Raw genomic sequence first — 11,802 nt, 5'->3', positions numbered from 1 at the left:
AAGCCACCTGTAATTGATTTAGAGGAAGAATGGGAAAGTTTCAATAAAATACTCAACACAGAAGAACAAAATGCAGAGCCACCAACGAATCCACAAGAGATGACCGCAGAAATAGTAATAGAAAGAGTTGTTAATACTCAGGAAACAGAGCATATTCCTATTGCTCCCACATCTGAGATTGTATTAAGAATAGAGGAAATTCCTCCTCTAGATGTATTTTACAGCCCTCAACATAAAGTCATTATTAGAAGACAAAGAAATAAAAGAAAGTTGGATTCTGTGCTCGCTCCTGAGGATGAACCTTTGGATGTTCTTTGGAAAGACCCATCTACAGATCCATCAACAAATCTCACTAGACTCTCGCAGGTCGTAGGCGCGTATGCTTCAACAACCATTGATAAAGTAGCAGAGGTACAACTGCTGCTGAAAGAAAAAGAAGATAGGATTTTGTTATTAGAACAATAGTTACAGCAGGTCAACATCAACCAACAAGAAGAAATGCAGTTGGCTCAGCTTCAGCAAGAATTTCAGCAGATGTAGTTGGCACATCAGAGCAGTCTAGCTAATAAAGAAGCACAGTTGCAGAACATAACAGAACTACATAAAGATGATCCCAAAATTGAACAATTTGTCACAGAAGCACTTGGGCTCAATTCCCAGCTTTTACACCAAAAAGAATTATTATGCCAGAAGATTTCGCAATGGAATTCTCAATGCGAAATAAGCGATAACATAACAAATCAAGTTGTAGAATTACGACTTGAATATGATTCAATTTTTAAGAAGGTTTCAGACTTCTTAAACTGGTAGAAATCTGAGGATGGGAAAAGAGAAGATATGCCTAAAATAGATGAATCACACAAAGAAATTTTATTTGCGAAATGGGATTCTAGGATCAGAGAAGCAGAACAGGCAATGGAGGATGCGGTAATAGTAGCAAACAGTGTCATTGAATCTGTAAATGAAAATCTACACAATGCTAATTTAGTGGCAGAAACCACCCCTGGCTTTCTTCCAAAAGCACAACAACTTCAAGCAGTATGGAAACAGGTAGCGGAAGAAAGGGCAGAGGCAATTAGACAAGTAAACAGGTTAAACTGGGAAGCATACTGGCAATACCTAGTAAAACCACACAGCCAATGGATGACTCTGAAATGCTTAATTACTGCCACCGAGAAAATAGTGCCAGCACTCACCAATGCCGTCTTCATAGGACAACTGAAAGCTGAAGTCGGCCAACTGACGCTTCTAAAACCGATGCTAGATATTTGCGATCTTAAGGACCAGATGTAGGATTAGTCATATTTTATTTTTGTTTTTGTTTATTTTCGCTAAAATGAGGCAGGTCGTTTAAACCTCCTCATCTATTTTTGTAATTTCTATTTTTAAGTTTCATAGATTAGTATTTAAACCCCTCTCATGCATTTAGAGAGGGGTCTAGAAATTTTATCAAAAACATTCTTCAGAATGTGCACTTCTGCCCCCCACTGAGGAGGTTTTGGTAAAATTAATGGAACGAGATTTATTTTCTACTTGAGTTTAGCATCTGCTACTGAAATTGCACTTTTGCACTCTTAGTTGATGTTAAGTGATTTGAAGGTAGATCTACACTTCTGGAGCACATGAGTGGGACGTTTTACAAATGGTACTTCTATCTCTTAATGTTTTTTATTTATTTATCAGGAAATAAATCATTTTCAATTATTTATGTATGAAAGCTTAAATTCTTAGTTATCATTATTGCACTTTTGTATGATGATAATTTATTCTTTATGCTGAATATATGAATGATTCTTTATGCAATATATTTTTCATATCGTTTTGGCTAACTTTTTATATGAAACAATCATTATTGAATGAATTATTTTCTTATTGTGATTGAATGATCTTCATTATCAATTACTTTCAGAAATCATTTTAGATCGCATATATAAATGTTACTCCCAGGATAGTTTTAAAGTTAGATGTTTTCTTTGATTATAATAGATTGCATATGATAGTTAGAAGATAGATTAAGTTTAGAGTAAGTATTCACCCCATAAAACCAAAAAAGAAAAACATCATCCCATTAGCACAAACATCATAAATAAATTGGAAAATTGGTCCCATCATCCCTAGTCGGAGCCACTATTCCAAATGGAAAAGGAGTTGTTCTAAGGTCTGGACTGGGTGGTTATCCACCTTGTTGGAACCCCGATTTTTCGAGCTTTCAATGGGTGGCTAGTTCAGTATTTGACAAGTTTCCTAAAGCAACCCAAGAGCTTCTTACTAGACTCATGTTGGTGCCCGTGGAAGCCACAAGTGATAGAGGATCTATGGCATCTAAGGGTGCTTCCCCTAAGATTGTGAGTGTAGAAGTGCCTGCAGAAGTGCAAAAATCTCAGAGGTCACCCAGGCCGAGGCCTACGCCACCTGAAGAGGGTCCCATGACAAAGAAGGATAAGTAGAAAGTAAAACATCCAGTGCGTGAGCCGCCAAGGAAACACCAAAAGAAGGAGAATTCGATCGTGCAGGAGAAACGCAAGGTAGTAGACTTAGAATCTGAGGAGGGTGCCAAAGATATGGATATGGCTGTAGAGGACATTGACATTGAGGGTGTAAACCCTATCTGAAAGCTACTCGAGTACATCCCTCCAGGCAAGGTAAGGTGAAGGTCTTGAAGGACCTGGATGTGGGGAAATTTCTGCTAAATACCCCGCTGCAGCCAGATCATATCACATTTGAAGGGCCGCGCTTGGTGCACTTTCCCGCTCTCAGGCTAGAGGATTGGGACTTGGTGGAGATAGAGCAATTCCCCCACATAGCGACTGATACCTTTAAAGACCCGTGTGTTTTATAAATATTTCGGTGTCACGCGCTTGAGCCACGACAGTGGATTGAAAGGGTGGAAAAGATAGGACTGTTAAACTTGCTATGGGTGTTGCACTACCACCGTGTACCCATAACCTTGATGGTGATCCAATAGTTTCTATTCTTAATGCACAATGGGTGCCTATGGTTAGGAGAACCAATACCCATAACAGATATGTTGATCCATAGGGTCACATTGCTACCACATTCAGGGTTGAATCCAACACTGGCATTTGGCGAAAAGGAAAGTGAGCGCGACCTCGCCATGAGAATGAAGGACAAATTCAAGCTTTCTAAGAAATCATGCGCATACTTAATTTCCAACATAACTGACCCCGCAGTGATGGTCGCCACCTAGATCTTGGCTTGGAAAATAATGAGGATGTGTCACGCATATGAAGTGTTAGCACCTGTTGTGTCATTAGCGGGCCAGTGCGCAGAGGGTGTACAATTTAATAAGGCGCGCTACCTCTGCAGTGAGTTCCTTGTGAACTACAGAAAATCACAAGATGGGAGTAAGACCTTCCATTATGCCTGACTCTTACTCTCAATTGTACGGTTGCATGGGAATTACTGAAGGACATCTAGTTTCCTCCAGTCGTGTCAAATCTACCAAAAGCACTAAAGTTCACTTCACTCTAGGCCTCCAAGGATGCCATGAGGGTCAAGGATGCTTAAATATTTTGGGTGGTAATGGAGGTAAGCATCTGCAATGCGATAACCCACAAGTCAAGGTTATCCCCAACTGTCTTTGAGTAGTTGGCAGGATATGTGGAGTTCAAAGCAAACTTCCATTGTGTCTCCATCCAAGTGCGGAAGGACCCTGGGAGAAAATGGTATCATCTTCCATACTTGGCAATGGACGATGCAATTTCATTGGTCCTAGAGAGATGGCCATCAAAATGGCACACGGCATTAGACTTGTCAGCTGGGTCTAGTAAGTCCGCCATGAAGCAGAAGAAGGAAGAGGCCTGACTAAAGATGCAGCAGTTGGACGACATAGGGAAAAAGGAGGCCGAAGACAAAGCTAACGCAGAACACACTGCTAAGAAGTAGGCAGAGGAGGAAGAAGAAGAGGAAGAGTGTGACTCTGACAGAAGTCAAAAGTCTCCTTCACCACAAATGGAGGAAGAAGAACAATAATCAAGATAGGGAGGTGCAGACCTAGAGACTACTCCATTCCAGGTTAAGCTCAGTAAGGAGCAGGAAAAAGTAGGGTCGCGGAAGAATTCCAAGGCCGACAAATCATCACTTGACCCGATCACTTTCACTGAAGGTGATCTAAATGATATCGAGGACATAGTGAGGGACATATCCATGAACTGTTGTAGCAGTTCAAGCAGTAGCAGAAGAAAGCCTTGGTCACCATTCACATGGGTATGCACGAGCTGTAGATCTAGGCCACTCAAGTGTAGACCAGTGTCAGACAACACAACACGACCTCAACTAGCTTGGCACCTGGGACCTTAGAAGCAGTGGAGTGGTCCACTCCTTGGATCCTCAAGCTGTCATGTTTCTAGACGGAGCATTGACTACAAAAGTGGAAGCTGACAAAGCCACCATTATCACTCACAAGAAGGTTGGGTTGAACTTGGCCATGGTGCCAAGTGAAGACCTTCACACCCTACAAGACAGTGTGATCATGGAACTCTAGGCTAGAGCGCAGCGCATGCTGAATGTGGTCAGTGAGCAGCATGTCAACAATGCTCAAATGGTTGTTGAGAAGATGTTCATGATTGATATCCTTAAGAAGATCATAGAGAAGAATGAGCAAACCACAGCTGTAGTAGCTAAGGCATGCCAAACTATTCCAGAGCTGAATATCCTAGAGCGCTAGTCGATGCAAGAATTCGGAAGCTCACTGCAGGTGCCCACGACGCAAGGATAGAGCTAGCTAAGGTTCAGTTTGAGCTCAACCTTAAAATCACGGAGCTCAAGTTGAGGGCCTAGAATTTGACTCCACCAGAATTCAGAGAGCAGTGCGAGGCATCTGTCAAAGATGTAGTTGCAGCAATAGATGCCGGAATGAAGGATTGCACCGCGCTCTTCGAGCAATCGCTCGAAGTAGATACCAGCCTATAGGAAGATCCCAATGTGCAAAGGCTAGAAAAAAAGGCGCAGGAGCTACAACAGAGATATGACAAGGTCAAAGCGATAGCGCGCACCATTGCCATCACCCAAAGGTTGGCGAAGCTATAGGAAGCAAATGCACAAAAGGAACAAGTGGACACAGCACAACACAAGGAGGTAGTATTCAAGTCCAAGTTGGGGCCTTGGCTAAATGAAGCATATGTGCTTATGGCCATCATTGAAAGAAAATTGGCTAGTCGGTAGGAAACACAACAAAAAATACAGGCAGATAGCGCAGGACTAGCAACAGAGTAGCTTGTCGAGCAGGTTAAGCAGGGGTCGATGCGGTGTACCACCAAGGTTGTAATAGTATAGCTGGAGCTAGGATGTCTTCGCAATAAGATCTCCGCGATAGCAGTGACATGGGGATGAGTCACCATATTTTTGTTGGGGGGCCATTGGGAACGAGTCCCCTAGGGTCAATTTTGGGTTTAAAATCCCAAGCTCTGGGGTTAAAGGTCGAAGTTTTGTATAAAGAATGTAAAGTCCCCGCATTTTGTGGTCGCAGAGCATGAAGATGTAAAGAGTCATCAAGGGTTTCCTCCCTTAGTTTATGTAACTTGTGTCGGCTCTACAAGATCCATCCTTAGTCCGTGGACCATGGGATTGTATAAAAAGGGAAGTCTTAGAAGAGTCTAAGACATTTTTTAGTTCAATTCAGATATTTTTTGGAGATTCATGGATGTAATGGGTCTATGAGAGCTAAGAGCAAAGAGTATTAGCATAGGAAAGAGGCTCTGTAGCTGTGTGCATAGAGGCCTATGGTAGAAGTCTGTAGCTAAGTGCGTGGACCACTACAGCTATGTACGCATGGTAGTTAGAGTCTGTAAAGGAGACTTGGACATCAATAAAGAGAATTATTCTGGAATTACATGTGTATGAGCTATTTTACTTCTGTCATCAATGCATGTGATTATGTTATGTTGAATACTGGGTTTATGATTTAATGTTGTATTGATGTGCGAATCTATGAGTTTTACTTTTTTATATGAACCGAAGTAGGAATATCAGTTTACGCGAAGATAATCATAATGCATGTTGAGGTTATCCACTACTTAAGATAATCTAGGTAAATACAGTAGTAAGAGTAATTACAAAGGCATGTAAGTTTCTGAATCACCTGTTTAGGGTACGCAAAAGACAGTAGTAGGCCTTTGCGAAGCTCTAGAGGATGACTAAGGTAAGTATATTGAAAAGCCCTAAAGGGCTTATCAATCTGTGTGAAGGAAGGGTTAGGGTATAAAGTGACATCATTACCATCTTAAGGTGTGGAAACTTAGTTCCTACATCCCCCCATACTGCTTCGGGTGAGACCTCATTCTGCATTCCGTCGATTGATGTTGAAAGGGCCAGTAGTGTAGGGATTTGCTTGGCTAATTAACGTTGAACCTGAGTCAGGGCCCATCAAGCCAACATTTGGGTTCACTTTGGATTTCCCACTTATATTATATTAGATAGAGATCCTCACTTTCTAGAAGAGTTCTGGTCAACCATGTGGAGAATGATGGACACCATGCTCAAAAGGAGTACTTCTTTTCATCTAGATACTGATGAACATAGAAAGGTGGTTACCATGACTATGGTATATTTACTCCGAGGATACTGCAACAAGCATCCTAACATTTGGGATGAACCCAACATGCCTAGAAGCAATCATTAATTTCATTAACTCAAAGACCTCAATTTTAAGTTTTCTTTGGTTACTTATCAAAGTGTCCATTGGATTTGGTTTTTGGGAAGGATGTTGATCCTAATGAACATAAAGATGAAGATAAGGCCTAAAAATTCATAGAGACGATGGCAATGGTACATCAAGCAGTGCATGAACAATTGGAGAAGATTCAAGCCCAATATAAGGCTAGGATTTTTAAACATGAGATGGATTATCATTTCCAAGTTGGTGATCAATTTTGGTTGCAAATTAACATGGATAGGTTAATAGGGGAAGGTAAGAAACTCATGCCAATGTTGTACGGCCCATTTACTATTTTAGAGAAAATTTCCAGTAATATTTTTCAGTTACACCTACCACCATATATGCATATTTATTCAGTTGTGAATGTGAGGAATTTGAAATTGTATGAACCATCGATGATCATATATGAGGATGAGAGTGTTCAAGTTCATTCCATTGATAATTTTTCTCATGAGTATCTAGATAAGTTGCAGGAAGATGTCATTCTAGATAGGAAGTCAAGGACTTCACATTGTGGAGATGTGGAATATATTCGAGTGGGTCTTAATGGAATCAATCCAAGAAAGGTATGGTGGATTGAGATCAATAAAGTGAGGGAGAAATAGCCTCACCTATTTACTTATTAGTTTACCTTTCAGTGGTCAAAAATCTTCCTAATGGAGACGATTGATCTAGGAGGATCCAGAATGGCCTAATATTTAAAGTCTCGAAAGTTTAATTAAAGTAGTGTCAATTCAAAGAGCTTGACGAGACGATTCCAATGCAATTCGAATCACATGAAAGCAACTGCATATGAAGAAGTTATCATAGTTTGATGTTTTGTGACATCTAGTTAAGAAAAAGTCAAATTTTCCATGACACATGGCAAGACTACAAACAACACGTAGCAATGATTTAATTGACACATTTAATTATAAGATTGGTGAATTGGGAATGGCATGGTCCGATGAATGGGGTTCATGTGGCCATATAAAAGTGTACAAAGTCAAATTTTCCATGACACATGGCAAGACTACAAATAACACGTTGCAATGATTTAATTGACACATTTAATTATAAGATTGGTGAATTGGCAGTGGCATGGTCCAATGAATGGGGTTCATGTGGCCCTATAAAAGTGTACGACGTGGCAGAGAACAAAAGTCGTTAAATATACCATCATCAACAAGTTTTGAAACTATAACCTCCTGAAATATTGCAACACTCTACCAATAGGCCAAAAGGAAAACCATTAGAATATTTGGTTGTTGTAGTATATTTAAAGTCATATTATGTTGTATTTCCTAAAAAAGAGAGTAGCTGGTGGAGTCCACCAAGATTGGTTGGTTGCTAACGACATCACATTAACAGATTACATAACCATTGTCGAAAAAATGATAAAACATGGACTATATACGAGGTATATTTGGTGTGTGTTTATGTACTATGGTTTATGTTGGTATCTTATATGTTTGTTGGTATCTTATATGTTTACAAAGGTATTTTCTTTGTAGGGTTGGGGTGGGAAGACATTATTCACCCTAACCAATCCGCACACTCCATTTTTGTCATCCTTCATTGAGTAAAAAAATTACACGTGGAAATGGTTTTTTGCTTATCCTCATTTGCGTGACAGTGGATGGTGAGCGGGTTCTCTCGGTTTGATCTCCATTTTATATCTAATCGACCATAAAACCATAATTCCTCTTTAAACCCCTGCAATATTCTTCATTGGTTGCAGTACAACTCCTCACGTTCATGGAGATTCCCTCAATGGAGCAATTAATGCACCTATTACCGTTCATGATTTCAAAGATGTAGAAGTTCTTCCTTTGCTAGTAGACGCAAAATATCAACCTTTTATCCAGCCATTGATTAATTTATTTACAAAGAGTTTTTTGAATACAACAATCGTCGCAAGCCTCTAACTTACTGGATTATACAAACTTACTTGAAAGGCTCTCTATCTCATCTCATCCGAAGAAGCTAAAAAGCAAGTATTTCAATGGCTATGAAATTTGTTCAGGGTGTCTACATCACAAGAGAAAGTGTCAAAGAAAAATCATTAGGTGCCCCTTCCCCTGTATATTCTCTGATTACTGAAACATATACTAGTTATAATGCCTGCAATTCATTAATGCGCGAGAATATTTTTATAGGTGAAGCATTACTACTCATAGTCTACGCACAATTTGGGGTTGAATTGGGGGCCACTGCCCATAAACTACTACGAAGATCCCGCACACCCCCTTCACAACCTCTTTCTAAAATTTGCTTCATTCCTGATGAAGTTGTTTATTTAATATTTTATTTTCTCTGATTTTATCTCTACTATTGATGGCTTTGGAAAAATAATGAAGTTATTACGTTTGGGCTCTTTGGTTTTGATATTGAGGAAATAATATTGAGTGCTACTCGAGATTGTTTATCTGCATCTAAAACAAGGAAGAAACAAGAAAAATGAATCACTCTTACTCTTTCTCTTTGTTATATATATTTAGGTAGGCATTTTCCATTATGACTAAGCAGCAACAACAACTTGCTTCTAAACAAGGCAACTTGGGTCAATGGTTTCATGTAGAGATGTGGCTGAGGCAAAAAAGAGGTCGGTTGCTCGAAGTATTTTGGCAAGTAGCGATGTGAGATAAATATTTGGAGGTGTGGACATGAAGGTTTTTTCTGTTTCTAGGTAGAGAGGAAAAGGGGAATGTAGACAACCAAATTGCAACAACATCTTTATCCATGGAACTATGGCGAAATCTCATTCTTGTGCATTCTGTATTTAATTCCATCAATGCAAATGAGCTAATGTGGTGTGCTTTTTGGCCAATCGATGGATATTTAATTGTAGCGATACTGATGAAATATGTAATCATCTTCTTGAAGAATTTGGTGTCCAATATGTAATTATTTCCTGGTAATACAAAAGAGGAATAGAAATTTGATGTCCAATATGTAATGTTCTTCGTATCACTAGTCGAGAATAATTTGATGTTCGATCTAAAATGTTCATTTCCTGATGCCAATTCTTTTTCTGATATGATACTCATACAAATTGATCAATATTAATCCCTTGTCAGATGCGATCAATTCTCCATTCAATGATAGCTTTCGTTCCCGATGATAATTATGTTGAAGCAAGTCGCTTAAGAATAGTACAGGAAATATATATGAATATAAAAGAGTTGGAGACATTATTTTTTATAAATTGACATGCATAGATATTATATAAAAATATTTTCGCATAAAGAGCAATGGATCTTGAAAAAATCATTCAAATATTCAGTTGTTTATTGTTTTAAGTACTGTCGATTTTAGATTTAGCCATAGAGAAAGATGTATTTTGTATTTTTTTTTCATACAAATATAAGAGTCAAATTCTCCCTTTGAATACAAATGTAAAAAAACCATCCAACACTTCTTAACTCTTGAAAATAACTACAATCCCGATGAACCAACTCTAATCTCCATGTAGAAGAAAGATAGGAGGTGCCTCTAATAGAAACATCCCAAAAGTTTTCCGCCAAAATTCGTTCTCCTGACTTAATCATGGTCCATGATGCCAGTGTATGTTGTCAAAACAATGAATCCAAACTATCGAGATGGTAGGAGGCGAGAAGTCCATGACTCAATTCCTTTCACTCCGATATTAAAACGACGACTAATAACTTCACATTTGTTGAGACTTCCATTAATCTCTACAACAATTTTCCCTGCTCTACAATTTTTAACTAGCTCAAACTCTTTAATATAACAATGCTTTTGCATTACTTGGAGGAACTTGATGATGACTTCTAATGTTTCCACGATTATCACTTGTTGATTTCCATGCCTTTATGCACTATACATGCTACTAAGGGCATCATTCAAAACACTAATCCTCACTATGGTCACTTATATAATCCCTATTGATCTCCTCCCGCTACCATTGCTGGAGCTTGCAAATGCTTTCTTGTTGTCTTTCTCCACTTAGGCTTGGTCCCAAAGCTAAAGATGTGTTTATTTTGTATTTGTTAATTCGGAAAAGCTTTGTCCACAAAAGGTTTGTGGAGACTCTTAAACTTTGACAATGAGTTCTTGTGAAGAAGAAATAGAAACCAAAAGTATTATATAGAAGGGAGTTAGTGTTGGGTCGTTCTACTTGAGAAAATATGGCCTATGACTTCATTGTTAGTAAACCCAAAATTTACCCATGTTAGACATGCATTTACCACCCTTGTTACCCATTTTTAGTACATTTTAGGTATGTCCAACACATCTTGGTTCGCTATCAGTATGAAGAAATGTGGAACTGAATCTCATTTACAATTTCTATGGCTTCCCTTCACGATCAAATTCCTCTTTTTAATAAGAAAGTCGATACCTCATGCTCACCCCACGAAATGTTTACCCCGTAGTATCAAATCGATTTTTGGCCTCGGGTGAAACTCACAGAAACATTTTCAACTTTACACAACAACAATAATTTACGAGAGCGAAGGGAGGAAATATGTAGACTATATAATATATTATAAGGGCGCTATTGGATAGGAATCGTATGATTATTTTTCCTATAGTTAAATTTTTATGTTTTACAAGTCATGTTAGATGGTTACGTTCACTAAAGTTCCTGGATCGCACTCCGTGAATTAAAAACATAGTATAATTAGAGTAGATCTAATTTAGAACTACTATGAAATGATGCATACTAACATAGGTATAGAACATATTAGATAGTGTAAATTCCACAACCTTTCATTTGGAATATCACTTCCATCATATAAATACAACTCTTGAATGCGAGGGGATATTTCTCATTTGCATCCAATCATATAATATGGAACTTCATTTAGATATGTTATAGAATGAGTAACTTACAAAGAGAGAAGTTTTTCTTAATTTTGATTTGAGAGGATCAAATGATAAGAAAGAGACAAGCATTTGAGATGGAAAATTTTTGAGATGGAATGGAGTCAATATTCAAATCATATTATTGGGTCATTAAAGAAATTAATGGGCTACCAATGATAGCCTAAGATGGTGTTGGATTCGCTATGAATATTTTAGTTAAAACACCGCACAACTGAACCTTTTCTTTTGAGCTTTCTCTTGACAATTGGAATGAAAAGTTTAACGATGAACTCTCATCGAGCAAGCCAATGAGCTGA

At 38.5% G+C, this 11,802-nt stretch overlaps 1 pseudogene; it reads right to left on the bottom strand.

Moving 5' to 3' along the window:
- Nucleotides 1-10,150: 10,150 nt before the first annotated feature.
- On the bottom strand, nucleotides 10,151-10,882 carry LOC149171742 (small ribosomal subunit protein uS8z/uS8w pseudogene; annotated as a pseudogene).
- Between the last annotated feature and the right edge of the window lie 920 nt (nucleotides 10,883-11,802).

The sequence above is a fragment of the Pinus tabuliformis genome, chromosome 4_2 (genome assembly GCF_031772625.1).
Source record: "Pinus tabuliformis cultivar Carrire ecotype Pingquan chromosome 4_2, CPIR1, whole genome shotgun sequence".
In the NCBI taxonomy this organism is placed as follows: domain Eukaryota; kingdom Viridiplantae; phylum Streptophyta; class Pinopsida; order Pinales; family Pinaceae; genus Pinus; species Pinus tabuliformis.
The sequence above is the reverse complement of the archived record's forward strand: the minus strand, read 5'-3'. Positions and strand labels throughout refer to the sequence as shown.